Here is a 22,312-nt window from a genome sequence, read left to right as displayed (position 1 = left end):
ATAGTAACCCCGTAACCATAAATACAAGAATTCAACTTATGAGACCTAATAGGTAAATTTAGTATGCAAAAATTAAATTATTGTTGGATTAATTCCTAGAAATAGTTTGAATGGGTATTGAAAAACTTTAAAATTATGTGTTCCAATTGGAAATAAGCCACCCAAGTAAGGAAGAAAAATTGGATTAGATCAAGACAACCAAAGAGGTTTGTGCATAACTAGTATTTAATTTATAAATGTTTTACATATTTTGAATGATTAAATGATTTTATTGCTACATGATTTATGGTTATCAAGTTATGATTTATTTCAATGATTATTGAAAATTGTTATGGTACGAATGAATTTGGTTTAGGAAATTGTGATTGAAATGGGGTTTGCATGGAAAAGGGAAATTATAATTTGAATTGTGATTTGCATGGAAAATATTGATTACTGAGATTGGCATGGAAATGATTTGTATTATGATTATATGCTCACAAAAAAAAAAAGGCCAATGAATTTTATGATGTTATTTTATATCTCACAACTAATGCTTGACATAGTTATTATCCATCCCTCATTTGTTGAGGAGACACTGGTGTTAGCTTTGTTTTGAATACCATGGTACATGCACATTGATGATTTGATCTTCCTCATATAAGAGGTTAGATCTAAGTTGAATATGACCCTTTCGGAATTTAATTTATCATGGTGTAATGGATGGAATGTGCACGATTTGATCTCCCCTACCATAGGGATTGAGAATAACTTTGAAGATGGCCGTTACGGATTAGTCTTGTATTAAGTTAGTAAGAATAAGAATGGATTTGAAAGTGAGCAATCGTGAAAGAGTTGTGTTCATGCAAAGAATTGTGTCTCTTGGCCAAAAGATGTAACTAAATAAAAAGATGTAATTCTTCTTAATAGTTACATGTATGAAGAGATGAATTTATTGGCCAAAAGATTAATAAATTTTGAGTAGTAAATATAAGAGCCTTACAAGTCATTTGTAAGAAGTGACAAAAGGACAAATGAGTATACATTTGTGTGTATGTGCAAGTTTAGCTTGGTTCTTTGTTGTTGGATACTCTCATTTTAAACAAGTTATGGAGCAATTTATTTCTACAAATAAGGTGCAAATCTAGACTGTGAATTATTTATGTAGTTCATGTTATAAACATGTGATTATATGGTTAACTAGTAAAACAAATATGGTGGAGATCCTAGGCTTATATAAATGCCAATTGGATAAGTAGTACTAAGGATAATAAGTCAACCTTTGGTTGGGTGTCCACTTTAGGTGGAGGTTTTGTTTCTTGGACATCAAAGAAATAAACTTATATAACTCATTCTACGGTAGAATCCGAATTTATAACTTTGGCGAATGTTGGTAAACAAGTAGAATGGCTAAGAAACTTGTTATCGGATATTAAGTTGTGGCCACAACCTGTGCTATCTATTTCTTTATATTGTGATAGTCAAATCACGATGGTTAAAGTTTATAGTAAAATATACAATTAAAAGTATATACATATAAGCTTAAAACATGAACATGTAAGACAATTAGTTTTTAATGGTGTTATTATCATATTTATGTTAAATCCTATAATAATCTAGCAAATCCTTTAATAAAAGGGCTCTCGAGAGTTATGATCATAAGTACATGTGCTAATTAGGATTTAGAATATTCCATTAAATTTACTACTGATGGGAACCCTACTTTATAGTATTATTACTAAATAAAGTTTAAAGGGTAACAACAAGTCATTAGTAAATGTTGTAATTAAGTACCTAGTGTACTAAGGTAATGTAATGAGGATGAGTATTTATATTCTTAATGAAGTTTAATATTATTACAAAAGAAACTTTACGTATATGAACATAGGAAGTGGTGCCGCTTCAACAAAAGTGAGAATAACTTTTGTAAATGTTCATGAAAATAGGAGGTAGCACAAGGCCATATTCGTGCTAAAATTTTGGTAAACTTTTTAAGTCGAACTAATTGATTCGTGTGTGTAGTATTTCCAGTTCTATTTAATAGAAATCTAGGTTTAAGCTAAGGCCACCATGATTTCTTTAGAACTTTGAAATACTTACATTAAGGAAAAATTTAAATCGAAAGATATTTTTTTCATTATGCATGAAACAATGGGATCTAACAATACAAGTTAAGTGGGGGATTGTTATAAATAACTTGTATGCTAGATAGTATAGAGAGAAAGAATTCTTATATTGTTAAAATATAAGAAAGTGAAGGAATGTCAAGAGTGAAATATGTATAGAATTATATATATATAATTCAATAAATATTATTCTATTATGGCACTTGACACGTATATGTGTGAAATAAAATAATTATCATATTATAATTTTTGTAAATAAATTATGAACAGATGTGTTTATTAACAAGTAGATATGTCTGTTAATAAAGACAAACAGTCATAACTATTTGTATAGGTATCTTTTAATAAACAGACATATAAATTCTATACAAATAGTCATAACTGTTTGTATAGGTGTCTGTTAATAAACAGATATGTCTATTGCACAAATAGTTATATCTATTGGAGATAGACAGATGTGTCTATCTAGCAAAGGTGCCATGACTTTTCATTCTTTATAAATATGGATGAGTTTTTCAATCCAGATATATACTACTTCTATTTCTTCTTCTTTTCTTCTAGTCTCTCTAAATTCGGTTCGTATAAAGAGTTCTTAAGGGAAATCTTCAGGAGTTGCTGTCTGCAGATTTCAAGTTTTGTTGTATCCTGGAAGTAGATTGCCATAACCTTGCAGCAATCTAGTGAGGGCAATTAATACCTTAAATATAGTGATTCTTCATGCTAAGAATGGGATGATGACAAGAGGCAAAGAGCAGAACAAAAGTGGAGGCACAGGAAGCAAGGTGTTGGAAACAGATCAAGACTAACTGTTTGGGTGCATCAAAATGGGTTTATGTAATTGCTTGAGTTCCCGTTAGCACTTACATTTCCTGTTAAATTGTACCAGACTAGCTGTTATGGCACATGAATTTGAGGGCTTTTGTTTTGCTGCTTGCGGATTGATCATATCAATGTTTCATCAAGTCAAAGGCTATGTAAAAATGTTATTGTCCACTAGGAATCATTTATAATTTATAAATAAACTTGTAATCTCCTATACGACAGATCTAAATTAATCAAAAAACAACCATAGTAAACTAATCTCCAGCCAATTCCTGGTTACAATGATATGTTTTACTGAATCACATTCTTCAAAAGCTATGGATTAATGTCTTCTTCTACAATCGCCATGGATATGCAGGATTACTCGCACTGCTCCATTCGGTGCAATTTGGCACTTAATAATAAGGTTGACAAGACGGATTGAATGCATTATTAGGATTATATACTTGCATCTGCCATTGATTGTTCTTTTCTGCGTTTGAGTCTTTCCCAAGAACCTCACATCCATTCCAGCAAGGGAGGTAGTTGCCAGCATTGCATAGCCTGAGGTAACTAATGGGATGGGCATGTACTCATCCATCATCAGTATGTATTTCTGAGCGAACCATTTAGATTCAATGAATTATGCTCTAACTTGAATTTTCATCTGACAAAACAAGAGAATTGCACGCCTTAAACAATTAATCAATATTTCATCCCTATATAATTACCATGAATTATGGGGTTTCAATTATATATTCGCCTGCCTGAAACTTACTGCTTCTTTTACAAAGTAGAAACGGTATAATCTTCCTTGATTGATCATGTTTTCTTCAATTTCTGTACACACACCCAGAAACGCCTTGTAAAATTCTTTCATGTACTCCGGCAGCTCATCCATTGCGCTAATATCCCACCTGATCAAGATAAGATAGCCCCATGTCAATTAGAATAATTTGTGGTGTATCTAATGTCTAAACTGTGCTTGGAATAAAGTTACCCGAATAGATTATTATTATTATTATTATTATTATTATTATTATTATGAACTACACTATGAGGTAGCTCCCCCTCATCCCCATTTAGGGATTCCAACCTTAGATGCCCTTAATGTGAGAGGATGCGATGGGTCAAACCTTTCTGTTTCTGGCGGAAAGAGCTCAGGTTCTTAAGGCTTTCCAAAGACATCATAAATATCATCAATGACTGAGGTCATAGCAATCACTTTGGTTAGAATCCTTATGGCCAGAAAATATTCAGGCTCAAAGTACAACCCCAAAATCCAGAAGTAGCATTCTACGACTCTCTTTTGCAAAAGGAAGCTTGTTTGCAAAGTCTAATTCTTTCCACCACCTAATCAATATAATCAGTATACAGAACTCAGTTCATTTTCAATGTCAAGTGCACAAGCTAATAATTAAAAAGAGAAACATAAACCTTGCATTTTAGCATAGTGCTTACTCTGCAATATCGCCCAATTCCTTTTGATGTTGTTTTGCAATAAGTTGAAGTCCAGCTTAGCAAAAGATAGCAGAACTTTATTACATGAGGCTTTTTCTTCGTAGATAGATAAGTGATGCCTTGCCTCTAGTCTGGTTATGCCCTTGCGAATAGGCTGCATTAAAGCATGAGTAATCTGCGCTGCGAGAGGCGAACTTGGGTTAACCATGGACTCAAGGTGAGCAGTAGTGAAAGCTAGCGCTTCGTCTAAAATGTCTTCTCCGTGCACCCTGAGATCCATAGCTTCATACATGCTTAGCATTCCTCTGTGGCCATTGACAAGGGAATCCTTGAGGTTCCCTTGGCTGTCCTTGAACTTGTTGAAAACATCTGCACTTGTAAATTCACAATCAATGAACATCCTTTTTTTTTTTATAAGCAATATCAAAAATTTCTTAACATAGCCTAAATCAAGAACAAGAAAGCAAGTGAAGGAAAAGAGAAGAGGACATACCACACGACATGTTATAGCCCTGTTTTCTAACTGGCCGAAACTTGAGAGCAATTGCATATAGGTCATTATTATCATCATCAGATTCGGAGCTCATCTCTTTTAGAATTTCATCAATTTCACTTTCAAAATGGTAAGAGATGTCTAGAGAACAGTTAAGCGGATGAACTGTTAAGAGGCAGTTAAGAGGACTCACTTAGACAAGAACAGCTGTAACTACTTCAGTTAGAATAACTGAAGCTAGCTGAAGCTGTATAAATAAGTAGAAAGAATACTTGAAATGATAACTGAAGTTCTCATCTCTCTATCTCTGCTATTATCTCTCCCTAACTTCTCTATTTCTTTTCTTCCTAATTCTTTTCTTTCCCAATTACCTATAACTGCCATATTAGGGATTCAAAACCTAACAAAGGGAAAGGCAAGAAGGAAACAAACAATAATCTAATCTTACTTTGTCAACAAACAATAATCTAATCTGACTTTGTCAGCTATCTTCTTATTTCCTCTTCATGCTCTCATGCTTCCACTTATCTTCATGTTTCCTCTTCATGCTCTCATGCTTCTCTCCCTGCACAACCATTATCAAATTCCAACAGAAGCCAAACAAAAATACTACAGAAATGAAAAAGCACTGAAGGATGCAACAGAGGAAAATTCCTCCTATAAGCTAAAACCAAAATGATCCCATCAAAAAAGAATTACAGTAAGGTTAAGCCATTTCAGCACAGTAACAAGTTGGATGGTTCTAAACAATCAAAGATGTATCATTTATGGTAACAAAAACACAAAATTAAAAGCTCACTGGGCAAAGGATATGGCAGTTTCACATATCACCCCTATTAATGAATGAAGTTTTGATCTCAAAACTGGCAGAATAAACAATTTTTGGATAATTCAGTTGCACTGAAATTGGTTTCCTCAAAGACACAATTTAACAGTGCTGGAGTAATCATCTTGAATAGTAGCAGGAAATCCAAAACCACGAGGAGGAGACCCAGTGAGCATATAACAGAAACGCCGATTCCCCAAGTGCAAAATAAAACTGCTACAATTCAACTTATGAAAAGAGTCAACTTCTGAGTAGAGTCACTCTAATTGAAAAGATGCTCACACTACTAATGATCTTAAACTAAGTCAGCAACCTACATAGTGATTCAACGACAATAAAACAAGCACTGCCCTGCACAATAAGGAGAATGTAGCATCACTTATTCCAACTTCTAATCCATTTGTATCATGGAGAAGTGACATGGTTTCTAATTCTGCTCGAGCACCTAACTGGAGTAACCATACAGAACTAAGATATATTGATTGAAGAGGTCACAAACACAAAATGTCACACTCACATAGATACAGCTGAGCTAGACAAAAACCCAAAGCTGGTAAAAAATTAAATATAATAATAATAAACATCCAAGAACCATCCTTTCTCTTGACAAGATGTACTGGAGAAAAATAAGGACTGATGTTGAGTTGTATGACCTCATTTTGTAACATTTCATCCATCAATTTCTCTATTTCTGCTTTCTGAAAACATGGGTACCTATAGGGCCTAATATTCACAAGTTCTGCCGTTGGTACCAAGGGAATAGAATGATTGTGACTTCTGAACGGTGGCAAGGTCTTTGGATCATTCAAAAATACACTGATACTTATTTAATAGATTCTGCAATTCAACTGAATTAGTATCAGGAGTACTTGAAACAACATTACCTACTGCAGTAATTGAAAATATAGTTGAAGGTGATTGCGACACTTGCACACATAATAAAGGAGTTTGAAAATCCTTCCCTTTCTTCTGTAAGAGCTGCTGATAACTCAAACAATTCAGTAGCTTGGATTGAGACCCCATATCACTAACTCCTTGCAATATTATCTCCTTCCCATCCTTCTTGAAACTGATTTTAGAATACTAGAAATCAAATAAAATGGGATTAAAGTGTTTAAGTCAATCAACTGCTTTATCTGCGGTAGTAACCAATTTAAGCCAGAATTACATTATTGAATCTTGATAATCAAATCTAAAAGTAGAGATAAGAATTCCACATATGTACCCATAAATCATTGCAACAATATTAGCTTGCTGAGGAGAAGAAAACAATGATAGAAATGCCTCCACTTGGTGGACAACTGAAAGTTTTCATTCAATCACAGTAATTGTTCTGTCTTATATACAATTGAGGGTGGAATAAAGAAAATAAGTGGAAAAACAATAACTAGCCAATTGAAAGCCAACCAATGTTGATTTTTTTAACTGCTCAACCAACCAAAACTAGCTAAAAATTGAAAACTAGTTACTAAAAATTACCTAACAAAATTTGAAGTATGTTCTAGATCCTTGAATGATAAGAATGGAATTCACGGTTATCTTCATAATCATAAGAACGTTTTGTTGAAATTTGGAATGAAGTACTATTTAGGTGCACATGTGAGAGACATCGTTAAAGTTTTTATTGTGCATGATGATAAGTCAGAGAAAAAGAATGGTGATTTGAAAGAGAAATCCAAAAATGCTGATGTGACTGAGTTGGCTAGCATGATTTGTCATACCATATTTGGTAAAGAGATGAAAGAGCTACCTTCTAATTGGATTAACCCAACTGACAGCGTTAATATGTTATACACGACTGATAGACATAAAAATGTTATTCCAGTGGAATTCGTGATGAATCATCCAGCATTGTGGCCATGGCGAAGAAGATTCATGTTTTATGAGGAATGTTGGGTTCGAGCTAGACATGCGACAGCTGACATGCACAAATATAATAGAAAAAGAAATTACATACACAAGTGGGTTAGAAATATTGCAATCAATATCAAATTTGTTGATTGGTCTTCTAATATTCCTGTCAATACATCGATGCGACGACTTTTTAATGATATGTGTGGGCGGTCTAGATTAAAAACAGATAATGGCTATGATTTCCTTCACTTTCACAGGGTTTTTCATCATCACTACTGTGATCAAAATAAATCGCAAAATCTCATTATACATCAAACTGATAGCAAGGATTATAAGGACAAAGAATTTATCGAAATTGTAATAACACAGTGTTTTTCATTATTTTTAGTGATCATGTACAAAACATTATGCACGTATGATTTATTTTTTCAGGTATGTACTTCTAGAATTTAATAAGATATTATTTCTTTTTGTAATTAGAATTTATTATATTAATGTATCTTTTTGTGCAATTTCCTTTTATCTGGTGTAGGAAGTGTAGGAGGAGACAACCATTTTTCTGTTGCAGGAAGTGTGAAATGCGATAATAGGAAAAAGGCACTCAGCTAAAGCAAATTCATGCATATCTTCATGTATACATCTTCATGTACATTATGTACATGAATTTGCTTTAGCTGAGTGCCTTTTTCCTATTCTCACATTTCACACTTCCTGCAACAGAAAAATGGTTGTCTCCTCCTACACTTCCTACACCAGATAAAAGGAAATTGCACAAAAAGATACATTAATATAATAAATTCTAATTACAAAAAGAAATAATAGCTATTAAATTGTAGAAGCACATACCTAGAAAAATGAATCATACGTGCATAATGTTTTGTATATGGTAACCAAGAATAATGAAAAATACTGTGTTGTTACAATTTCGATAAATTTTTTGTCCTTATAATCCTTGCTATCAGTTTGATGTACAATGAGCTTTTGCGACTTATCTTGATCACAGTAGTGATGATGAAAAAGCCTGTGAAAGTGAAGTAGATCATAGCCATTATCTGTTTTTAATCTAGACCGCCCACACATATCACTAAAAAGTCGTTGCATCAGTGTATCGACAGAAATATTAGAAGACCAATCAACAAATTTGATATTGATTGCAATATTTCTAACCCACTTGTGAATGTAATCTCTTCTTCTATTATATTTGTGCATGTTAGCCGTCACATGTCTAGCTCGAACCCAGCATTCCTCATAAAACATGAATCTTCTTCGCCATGGCCACAATGCTGGATGATTTATCACGAATTCCACTGGAATAATATCTTTATGTCTATCAGTCGTGTATAACATATGTTACTGTCGGTTGGGTTAATCCAATTAGAATGTAGCTCTTTCATCTCTTTACCTAATATGGTATGACAAATTATACTAGCCAACTCAGTCACATCAGCATTTTTGGATTTCTCTTTCAAATCATCATTCTTTTTCTCTGACTTACCATCATGCACAATAAAAACTTTAACCATGTTTCTCACATGTGCACCTAAATAGCACTTCATTCCAACCTTCAACAAAAAGTTCTTATGATTATGAAGATAACCGTGAATTCCATTCTTATCATGAAATTCTATGACAGATGTTATCATGCCCTGCACCAATTGCACCGTATCTAACGTGAGCCATTCTAAGTTCCAATTAATAGATGCTTTAACAGGATCCAAATTCCATGTGTGGTGCTTGCTTGACCACCTAGCATCAGTGTTGTGTTTAATCAACCATTCTTCAAGATTACAATTATATGACTCATTTACACATATATTCTTCCTTTGAGTAGTCATCACCTGAGGAAAATTAAAGAAAACCTGTTATAGCAATTCAATTTAAATTAATTTTAATTTCAAACTGTTATTTTCCAATGAAATAAATAATTCACTAGTTAGATGTTAAACTAAAAAAAGTGATCTAACACATTGAAGAAGCCCTAACTCAATGAAACAAGAACTCATTGTCCATATTCATTTCAAAATATCAAAAGATCCCAACAATTAAGAAAGGCAGATTTTAAAAATATGTAGTAAAAACATTATATGAGATATGGGTGGATGCATGTTTTATGCATATGCAAAACAATTATTTCCCCAAATTCAACAACTTTTAAGTTAGGAAACAAAAAAAATAACGATCAGAAGCCTTAAAGCGCAAATGGATCCTTCCCATTTATAAACCAAACATCCGATTTGAAAATAAGCATCTAATGACTAAACAAGTATCTTCAATATATAGGGCCACAAATCATCTAATTATATATTTTTCTCCATCAAACTATTAACCACTTCTATGTATGGAAGATGTAGGGGTCTGTCCGAGAACATCAATAATTATTAGTGTTCAAGACAAACCAAACTAAAGATTTACAAAAATTATTTCTAGCGTTCAATAGTAGAATAGACCAAATAACCGACCTTCAAAGAATAAACAAACCAAACCAAACAGAAAATAGAAAGTTCGGCTCAGTTCGATTGCCGTAAACCAAAATCTTTACAAAACTACATAAAAATCAGTTTACTCCTAAGAAATAAATATAAATAATACATCAAAATCCATACAAAAATCCATAAAATTATAAATTCATCCAAAATCTATAAAATTGTAAATCAATACTAAATGAGAGTGCACATTCTAGGGCTGAGTATTCGATTCGAATTGAACCGAACCACAAAACCGAATAGACCGAATTACATAATATTATGAACCGAACCGAACCAAACCGAAATATACAAAAAACCGAAATAGAACCAAATTAAAATATTTCGGTTCGGTTTGGTTCGATCGGTTTGGGCTTTAAACGGGCTTCTGTTTTGGACCTGGTTTCACTTTATTTGAACCTGATTTTTGCTTTTTTCTTATATGATTTTTACCCTATTTTTTGGACTTAATTTCACATTAATAAGTAAAATTAAACATATAATACAAAAAATCCCTATAAAAATAAAATAATTTAAAAAGAAAATTCATCAAAAAGCAAATACAAAAGTCCTTAACAATCCAAAAACATAGCTGAAGACAACAATGCTCTCTTCAGGTTTAGTGGTTTGCCTATGCTAAGATGCATGAATTATTTACATTCCTCATATAAGCTTACACCGCTGACCTACCACTTTGTCAGTGGGTTAATGTGATATATAAACAAGAAACCTGCTAATAAAATTACAGTCTAAATAGGGCATCAGGGTGGGTGAGCAGCAAAAAAATAAATAAATAAATAATAAATTTCAAATCAACAAGATGTGAGAAATAGCCAACTAAACGCAACTTCATTTGTTTTGGCATAGTCAACGAAGAGTCAAATCCCTCGCATGCTGTGGACAACCTTATACTTGTATCATTGCACCATAAAATAATGAATGGTGGTATACTTTAAATCAGAGTCTCACACTAGCATCTTCTTATAGAAAGTTGAGCTATAATAGCTTGGTCTGTTCTTTGATATCTGAACACACAATTTTTAGCACATTCTGCAACCACGATTTATTGATGCACTTTTGAAGAAGCTGTATTAATCTTTTTTAAGTAATATGCCATTATTGATTTTCTTTTACATTAGTATCAGTCCTAACCTTAATATGGATATCAGTCCTAACCCCATATGTAAATACACAGTCATCAAGGCAATCCAAGACACTACATTTCTTTGACCCATAGAATCGAACAGTTTACAAGCAATAAGAAGTTCATTGCATTTTGCATAAAAATTGATCAAGGAATTTATCAGAGTGAAGAGTTGAACCTACCGTGGATTGGAGAAGGAGAAGGAGAGCGAGAGACCCTCTCCAAGCCGGCGGCAGTTAGAATAACGATTCGAGAGAGAAGAGTGGAAAGGACTAAGTAATTGTTTGATTGAGCCACACTGCCACTGCAGGTTGATAAACACTGGTGATGTAGTGACGAGGACTGAGCTTGGAAGAGGAGCTTGAAGAACAACCGAAGAGAGGATTGACAATGAGAATTGATGACCAGACCAAAAAGCAGTGAGCGCGGAGGAGGAGGAGAATGGTGCGGCGCCTGGTTTGGGGAAAATTACTTAAAGTTAGCCCTAACTCCCAAGGCCAAAACGCAGAGCTTTGATGAATTTCTATTAGGTCCGGTATAACCGAACTTTTTGTCCATCAAAATTGAAACAAATCAAAATAACTAAAATTCCATAAAAATAAAAATCGAACTGAAATTAATCACTCTTAAAACTGAATCGAATTACTAAAATAAAATGATTCAGTTCGATTAATTTAGTTTAAACCTAATAATGCTCAACCCTAGTATATTTTATAAAATTATAAATTTCAACTGCATAAAAATTCATAAGATTAAAACACTACACGTTACCAATTTATTACATAAAACTCCACACAACACAGTATTACATAGAAGTCTATAACCATAATGGATTAAAATCCGTAAATAAAAGTTCATAAAGATAAACCAGCATCGCAGCATCAAAAAAATGATTGTCCAGCATCATTGTATCGCAAAAGTTATTAATCTGTCTAATCTGTTGTTCGGTTATAATAGGTAAGAAAATGGAATTGAAAAAACTGAAAAATTGAATCAATTAAAGTGAAATGGCGAGATTCGATTCGATTTATCAATTTAAACTAAACAGTGCTCAGGCTTAATGCACGCCATGTCCAAATGTTTAAAAAAAAATAAAACTTATTTTATTTTCTAAACCTTATTACTCTATTTAATAAAAATAAATAAATAAATTTATATGAATTTTTTAATTATATTTAAATATTTTAATTTTAATAATTTATCTTTATTTTAGAATTTAGTTATAAATTTATTCCATAATCAAAATTGAAATTCTTATAATTAAAATATTATTTTATAAAAGAAAATTATAAATCCATACATGTGAATCTCACAATTAAAAGAAAAATTAAATATCAACTTCTTGATATTAAGAAAATGCATTATTTTACAATTTTTTTTTACTTTTTCTACCACTAATTTATTATACTTTGTACTGCTGAAAAATAATTAAATCTTAATATTAAATTAATTAAAATTGATTGCATAGTTTTTACTTTAATGCTTAATATTAATCGCTACTATTTAATTGCATTTTAATAATTTATATATCTAATTTTTAATTTTTTAAAAAATCTTAATTATTCAATATTTTTTAGCATTGATTCTCATTAATAGAGTTAAAATAGAATGATAATTATTTTTAAATTTAACTTGATTAATTTTTTACGACTTTGATACTGTGCAAGATAGCGGCGAAAAGGAAAATATCTTTACCTTGAATTCTTGTAACCTATTCCATAGTAGTATATTATTATTTTTCATTAAAATTAATTTTTTTTATGTATTAAGGTATTTATGAGTAAAATTTACATTCCTAACTTATAATTTATATTTTTAATAAATAAATTTATATTATATAATTATAAATTAAAATAAAAAGAAAAATTTTAGTTAGAAAGTTTGCTCTATCCCAATTTTCTATGGAATAAGTACAGAGGGATTGATTCCCACACCCAACGCGTAGTCATACCAAAGTTGATAAAAATACATTATAAATAAATTTACCATTCATTAACATGTTAATTAAATATGTGGACATTTCCGTATTTTTATTTTTCATCGTGCAATTTATTGATGAGCCTTTTACATTGGTTTTGATTCAAATTACCATGGCAATCTTAGTTAGGTTGTTGATTTTGACCATAAGATTATAAGAAATCCTAATTATATTTTAAAACATATTTATGTGAAAAGATAAACACCCCTCAATATTAATTTTAAATTATTATATGTTTTAGATTCTCAAAATGATAAAAATGAGAGAGATATAAAAAGGAAAAGAAAAAGAAAATTAGCTATTTAATAGCATTAATTATATAATTAATATGAATTAATTAGATTAAATTTATATTTATATTTTAATATATAATTGATGCGTTTATAACATACATAATATAATATATAATTTTAAAAATAAAAATACTTAGTAAATATATTAAATAATATATTACATAAGTTTTAAAATTATTTATATTAAATAACATCACAATATAAAATTTCGAAATATTAATATAATGAAAATAAAAATTGCATAATGATAATAACTAAGCTACAAAAATACATTTTAAAAATTATCCTATTTTTTTATTTTACAAAATAATTTTCTTTCATATTAATCTAACTTTGCAATCTCATTATATAAATTAATTTTATTTTAAATTATAACAAATATAATATAGGCAAATCAATTTACAAAAATAAAATAACAAAATTTAAATAAATTTAATTCAATGAAATAATTTGTATTTCCTATTAATTTGTTTTAATATTTAAATATCTTCATCTATTTATATTTTTAAAAGTTTTATTTTATTTTATTTAAGTTTATAATTATGTTATCATTAAAAATATAATCTAACAAAAATATAATAATTTTAAATAAATAAATATTTTTATCTATATAATTAATTAAAATAATATTAAAATTTATATTTTAATTTAAATAATTAAAACATTTTTAACACTATGATAATATTATATCAAAATTAAATAAAAAAATTAAATCATGTGTGTATATATATATATATGATAACAAATATGCCTTCTTCTTCCTACAGAGTACCAGTAGTTATGGTTACCCAGAAATTAATGGGAGCAGATTTAGAATAGGAATAAATAATTTTATATTAAATATTAGTAAATTAAAGATTAGTAGGGAAAAAAGAAACATGCTACAAAGCCAATTATTTGTAGGTAATACAATCTCTTTGGGTAATCCACAATAGTTCCACACGCATACTTAGTAATTTTTGATTGCACAATAGAATTCCAAGTTGCAAAGTGTTATAGCACACACTTATTCTGATAGAAGTTTTATAAGTACAATTGATAATACAAAAAACTAAGAGGTTACTGTTACTTCATACTGGTGGGAAATTATGAGAGGAGATTGCCTTGAAACAGGTCTATCTTCATACTATAGCTCTAAAATTGTTCTTGTTTCCCAATGGACGAAACACTTGTAGACCTCATTGATGTTAAATTGATTGACTAACCCAATACCAAAACATTTATCAACAAGCATCCATTCTCCTAAAAATGAAAAACCAAGATCAAATTAACATGTATATAATATTTCAAGATTATCTCATGATCATGGATGTAATTCTACAAGGCCTCTCAAACAAAAGAATTGAATATTATTTTAAGGCATCTAACTTTCAAGAAGAAAAAGAAGAGAAGGACCCAAAAAAAAAAAATGAAGGCATTAACCCTACAATATCAACAGACAAGGGGATAAATTACTTATATGGTTGTAATACTACAGTCCTTAAAATTTAAAACGTAATATAAAACCCCATAAACTTTCAAATTTTGCACAGTAAAATCCCTCTAACTTTCAATTACTGAAATTTTGCACGATAAAATCCCTCTAACTTTCAATTACCGAGTTTTCAGTTGAAAACTGATGTGAACAGCTCCTGTATGGCTCTTAGTCAGCATTTCTCTCTCCTCTCTTATTCAAATTATAAAATTATTCTCTCTGCACTTGAAAAATCATTTAGTTTACAGCGAGAAAAAGGATTCAATTTACACATAACTTGAGAGAGAAAAGAGAAATATTGATTAAGCTCCACGCTAGAACTGTTCAGGTCAGCGTCTAACTGAAAAATCGACAATTAGAGGTTAGAGAGATTTTATTGTGCAAAATTTGAAAGTTGAAGGGATTTTATGTTACATTTTTAAGTTGAAGAACTATAATGTTATACTAGTTAAGTTCAGGAACGGTTGTTAAAATTTATCCATGTGTTATTTCATTTTCCAATTTGGCCCCCTAAGATTTTCAATATTTTTTTTGATATAGCCTCTATTTTTCCTTTTTTTTTTAACCCAACTCCTCCTCAAGTTTTGGAAATTTCTCGTTATATAGATGTGTCCCTACTTTTTCTTTTTAATTTGATTTCCACTCCCTCTAATGAAGACGGAAAAAAATGTTATTATTATTATTTTTTTATCTTATTAAAATAATTTTCATTATGGTTACCATCTAAAAATAAAAGTAAAATTGGTAGTTTTATAATAATAACTATTTTTGCATAGACAAATATTTATATTTCATTCATTTAATTAGATTTGATTATGTGATGTCCTTCATAATAATTATTGTTTGATGTGAATAAAATATTTATAGTTTTTAAAAGAATTTTAATAAACATTTGAATATTCAAATTTAGATTTGAAAGCTTAAAATAAAGTTTTTCACATCCTTTATTTTTATTAGTCCCAAACCTGATTATTATTATTATTTAAAAAATACCTGAACCCATTTAATTTTATCTATTTTAATTAATAATCTACATAAAAAAATTATTTTTATTAATAATTTATATTTTAAAATTTTAATAATTTCATAAATAGTTTAAATTCTATTTTATATAAAATAAAATATATAAAAATTATAAATATTATTAAAAAAACATATTTTATATTTAATTAAGTATTTATATAAATAAATTCGAATAACGGGTACCTAATATATAAAACTCAAATCCAACTGGAACCCGTAACAGGCATTATTTTTCAAATCTGAACCCATCCCAAACTTGATTATATAATACTCAAATCCATCGTATTAGGATTCAGTCTGCTATGCTCAAAACCCAACTCAATGCCATCCCTATCCCTTACCATTCATTTATTCAGAATCTGTCCCTAAGTAAAAGGTCCTTAAAAAATGAGCAAAAAGAAACAATGCACAACAAATACTTCAAATTATGATAATAAGACATCGTAACTTATGTTTTCAAGCTCTCACTAAAATGTATAAGAAATGCGTTCTCATATTAACCCAAACTAAAAGAGTTTCTTTCTCGAGTATAGCTCTAAGGTCAAAAGATGATAAATTTTTAACATGCAAAATCAGGGATAGAAGCATTTAACATGGGCTGACTAGTTTTATAAGCAAATTTATGACTAAATTAGAACTCCTAAAAGGTTAAGACATGTTACGAAATCTATTTAGAGCCCATTCATCATCCAGCAAAGAGTGGTTAATTAACACAAATATTGTTTTTGACCATCTTGTTCATCTTTTTTTAGTCTAAGTTTTCTTTTGTTTTGCACATACTTTCACTCAAAAAAAAAAAAAAGAATTCGTAAAATGTAGAAGGAAAACAAACTACCATTCGGCAAATGATTCCATTCATAAAATTGATCCCTAGAAGTCGAATTTCATGCTTTGATCTATCAATAGAAGTGAATAAGACAAGAGTTTCCATGGAATGTAAGAGGGTAAAGTTTGAATGTACTCTCAAGCAAAACCAACCTAAATCACAAAATTAACAGCAACAGCAAACAATAAGGCATCATTATTTTTTTTTCCCTGTGATCAAAAGAAAGAGGAAAAAACCTAGCATACAAGAGAAACACCAAGAAAGAAGAAAACTAAAGATGACTTAAACAAACAAATACACAAAAATGAAATGTTATGATCAACTTTCTAATGTGAACAATTACCAATTTGTAAAGACAATAAAATGCATTGTGACCTGACTTGCAAGAATTTATTTGCAAAATAAACACCAAGAAACTCATATTTTATCATTTGCCAACGTCCTCATCAACTTGATAGCACATTAAAATAATAAATGCCATTGAATAACACTTGGATGCTGTTACGTTTGCAAAATCTATTTCATCTCTTAGAATCACTTGGAATGTCATATCAGGTATCAAATGATTATTATTGAGCTTGGTTAATAACAAAAGATTGCAAGCACTGCAAATCCTTAAATTATAGATAGTTAAACTCTTATTTTTTTAAAACTTCTTTTTTCCCCTTATTCCATTTGAATTCATCATGTTACAATAAAGAGAATATAACCAAAAATCTCTTAATATTTGCAATTCAATTTTTGATAAATTATTATTTCGTCCCTTTAGTTTGGAACTTAAGATGAGCCAGTCCCTGCACTTTGTTTTCATTATTTTGTCCATATTAGTCATTAGAGACACTTAAAAAAATATTATAACCCTCATAATCACCCTAAATTTACAGAATTTACCCCCCTCTCTTTCTCTCTCTCTCTCTACCCTTATAATGTAAGCAAAAATAAGACTAGTAATGAGCAATTTTAGAAATAAAAGGACTTGACTATTAAAATTTTTGCTAAAAAAAAAAAAACCTTTTAAGACTTAACTATGAAAACAATATTTCTATTTTTTCAAATATTATTCCACAATTGAAGAGGATGAAAAGGTCAAAATTTTGAAAAAAAAAAAGATTTATTAAACAATAAAGTGTAACATACAGAAGCAAAATGAGGTATGTCAGACTCTTTTACATGCTTACTCTTTTTGTTATAAGTACCTATGCATTATACATTCAAGTAAAATCAAATAGATGTCTATATATGGGATCAACCGTGGCACAGATACATAATGCTGCTATCCTATAGAATCTATGTATAAATATGAGAAACATGGTGAGCTCAGCATTAAGCAAAGAATTCAATGGATATTTGATTACAATGCAGAGTAAATTCATTATTTTGGCATCCTATCTCCCAACTAGCTTGATTCATTTGCAAGTGTTGTTGATAGGTTGCACAGAAGGTAAAATGAAAGGGATTTTACAGTTGTTAGATACAAACTGTTAAAGAATTACTAATGCAGTCAGATATCATGAACAAAATCATTAAAAAAGAATCTTTGAATCTAACCTGGAAAATCCACCAGAATCGGCTCCTACTTTCTGGGCTATAATGCTGGAGTCAATGTCGAATTGATATTTGCCGTTGAAGAACCAATCCCCAACCAATATCACCTTCTAATATCAGAGATTCATCCTCTCTTGCATGCTGAAAATCCCGCCTATAAGAAAATTTTTTCTAGTGTGTAGCAAATACATGACATAAAGCAGAAGCAATTGAGAACTATTGTAATTATTTTCATGCATGGAGCCATGGACAACTATTAGAAAACTCTATAGGATTCTGACCCTTTCTGGATATAATAGATTCCTAAGATCCTTGTCCTTCGCTGTTCAAAGCTGTGTTTAGTTTGATAAACTCGCAAGGGGAAAGAGGAGAATGTAGGACGGGATAACAATTTCAAAGGAAGAAGGAAATAATGTGCAATGAGAAGCATACACGTCACCAATTCACAACAATTTTACACTAGTATTTTAAATTCATATATGTCATCTTGTTTATGGTTTTTAAAAAATTCACGAAATTAGTAGCTGATTTGGTCCATTTTAGACTTATTCAAACAGATTCCAATGTGTGCTTTCCAATTCCGAAACCATTTCTAACTTTGTTATTTAAAACTCCAACCATAATTCTAAGCTTCTTGATTGCTTAATTTTATTTTTCCTTTGGCTTCTTGTTGTGTATGCCACCATACTAAAAATATTAACCTGGTAGAACAGCATATCATGATTTTCCCGAGTGATTATCTCACATGCTTCACCTTATCACATATTATCAAATGGATAGCCATTTCATTATGTGACAATAAGTATAGAAGAAGAAAATGTACTTTAAAATCAGGTTTGTATTGGAAAACAGAAATAAAAGTTGGACTGATTTCATAGAGACTTACTCAATGACCTTATATTCCTCAGAGCATCCTGCTAACCAATACTCAGTGGCACTATATTCTTCATATCCATCAATCTCAATCCAGCTATGAAGCCACTGTGTTCCTATTGTCATCACCAACAGAAAAGGAATCAAATACCTCATCAAGTAATGTATCATTAAATAATATTAAGATAGGAAATTCTTAGTTTTATCATTCTCAAAACTCGTGAAGACTTCTAAATGGATTGGAATATAATACCATTGATTGATTGCCATGAAAATAAGAAGAATAACCAAATGTATAATCTCATATAAAAAGAAGGATACAATTATAATTTGTGCCTCTATTGAACTCCATATATTTATGAAAAATCGTCAGCACACACCCATGTCTATTTAGCAGTGTGAACCCGACAACTCAATATACACTTCCCTTGACGCTAACTGTTTGCAACACTCAATGCCATGTAACAGGTACAAACTTTGGCTAATTGTTCAGATGCCCATGTAGATAATTTTTTACCAAGCACTATAAACTCCAATATTTGCTATCAAGCGCTATTAACAACAATATACTGGTCACATAGAAAACTTCAGGGATCTTAACACAATGGTGAAAAAACAAAACACAATATCTCCCAACCCATTTGATTTTTTGCCAAGAATATCGGCTACTGAAGCACTTTTAGTAAGGGTAAATTACAAATTGGTTCCTAAGATATTTCAAAAATACAAATTAGTCAGTGTATTTTTTATGAGAAACAATTTAGCCCCTTAGATTCGATTCCATTAATAGATTAGTCCCTACCATCCAAATTGTCCCAATTTGAAATAATTTAGTCCATAAAGTTTTGTTTCATTAACAAAATAGTTCCTAAAATCAAATTTTATATTTAAGTAATTATTTATTTTATATTTAAAAAGTTATATATTTTATTAAGTATTTAAATATTTTTTCTAATTATGCATCCAAATTTTAAATTAATTCTTAAAAAATTATAAAAGAAAGTTTATTTTTGAATTTTACATTTTAAATTTCATATAGATTATGATATAATTTAATTTTTCAAACAACTAAGTTAAATTAAAATTTATTTTAAGATATAATTTTTGAAAATACTTACAAGTTATAAATAAACTATAACTGTAAATGATTTATGTATGATTATGTATTGTCAAATTATATTAGATTATATAAAAATAAACTTTTTTGTACCATATTTTTCTTGAAAATCATGTTAAAAGAATTTTTATAATTATTTATTGAAAAATATTACTATAAAATAAAATATTTTTTAATTATAGGATGTAATATAAAAAAAAAGAATTTAATAAAACATATTATTTGTTATTATCTATTCTTTACTATTTGAAAAAGCATATTATTATCTAATTAAATATTTTTTAGTATTTCATGTTTAAATAATTATAATTATAAAAAATATTTATTTTTTTGTAAAATATGTAATTATTTAAATATAAAATAAATAATTAATTAAATATAAAATTTTGATGCAGAGATTGTTTTGTTAATAAAACAAAACTTTAGTAACTAAATTATTTCAAATTGAAAAGAATATAACAAAATTGAAGGTCAATTTGGATGGTAGGGACTAATCTATTAATAGAATTAAACTTTAGGAACTAAATTTTTTTTCATAAAAAATACAGGGACTAGTAAAATAAATTTCAATAACTGTCCCTGAACTTATATAATTGTAATACTATAGTCCTTTAACTTTGAAATGTAACATAAAACCCCCTAAACTTTTAAATTTTATACAGTAAAATTCTTCTGACTTTCAATTACTGATTTTTCGGTTAGAAACTGATGTGAATAACTATCATATGGCACTTATTTAACATTTCTCTCTCCTCTCTTATGCAAAGTGTAAAATTATTTTCTTTACGCATAAAAAATTATTCTGTCTATAAAGAGAAAAATGATTTAATTTACACATGGCTTGAGAGAGAAAAGAGAATTACTGACTAAGCTCCGTGCTGAAGCTGTCCAGGTCAGCGTCTAACTGAAAAACTGATAATTGGATGTTAGAAGGATTTTACTGTACAAAATTTGAAAATTAATGGGGTTTTATATTACATTTTTAAGTTGAGGGACTATAATGTTACAACTAGATAAGTTCAGGGACAGTTGTCAAAATTTATTCGAGACTAGTATGTAGCTGTTGACATAACTCAATGACTAATTTATAATTTATCCCTTTTTGAATAAGAAAGTTGAAATTTCAAAATAGGGGGGGGGGGGGGGGGGCGGGGGGGGTGTTGGGGCAAAAGAAAGAAAGGATAAATTTTGATAACTATCCCTGAACTTATCTAGTTGTAATATTACAGTCCCTCAACTTAAAAATGTAACATAAAAACCCATCAACTTTCAAATTTTGCACAGTAAAATCCCTCTAACCTCTAATTATCAATTTTTCAGTTAGACGCTGACCTAGACAGTTCCAGCATAGAGCTTAGTCAGTAATTTTCTTTTCTCTCTCAAGACAGAATAATTTTTAATGTATAAAGAGAATAATTTTACACTTTGCATAAGAGATGAGAGAGAAATATTGACTAAGTACCATGTGGGAGCTATTTACATCAATTTCTAACTGAAAAATCAGTAATTGAAAGTTAGAGAAATTTTACTGTACAAAATTTGAAAGTTTACGGAGTTTTATATTACATTTTAAAGTTAAAGAACTGTAGTGTTATAACTATATAAATTCAGGGATAGTTATTGAAATTTATCCAAGAAAGAAAGAGAAACCTTCCACCTTCTTATGGAATTTATTAGTCTAGGCATATGAAGAGGTTCCAAAATATAATTTGGTGAATTTTGGAATGAAAGAGGAGTGTTTATTAAATACTTAGATACATGTGCTTGTAGCATATATATATATATATATATATATGAGGGTCTAGCCACTAATGTCTGATTAGACGGGTTTATCTTGGATTAGCCTTTAGCCAAATCCCCATAGCATTTTGTTTTTCTTGTGGATGAGTTGCCAAAGCACATTCCAAAGAGTGTCTCTTAGTTTATGATATTTGTAGATTATTCAGATTTAAGAATTAGAAGTAGGAATGTCAATTTTCCTAGCACATCAACAAATCAAATTCTTTCCCCAAACCAACAATAAAAAGGGGAGGGGAC

General features: G+C 29.8%; 2 pseudogenes; both read right to left on the bottom strand.

Moving 5' to 3' along the window:
• Nucleotides 1–3,058: 3,058 nt before the first annotated feature.
• LOC110654302 ((-)-germacrene D synthase-like) lies at nucleotides 3,059–11,656 on the bottom strand (annotated as a pseudogene).
• LOC110654301 (uncharacterized) overlaps nucleotides 8,211–22,312 on the bottom strand; it is a 90,235-nt pseudogene continuing 76,133 nt past the window's right edge.

The sequence above is a fragment of the Hevea brasiliensis genome, chromosome 5, assembly GCF_030052815.1.
Source record: "Hevea brasiliensis isolate MT/VB/25A 57/8 chromosome 5, ASM3005281v1, whole genome shotgun sequence".
Classification (NCBI taxonomy): Eukaryota; Viridiplantae; Streptophyta; class Magnoliopsida; order Malpighiales; family Euphorbiaceae; genus Hevea; species Hevea brasiliensis.
This window is presented reverse-complemented; position numbering and strand designations above follow the sequence as displayed.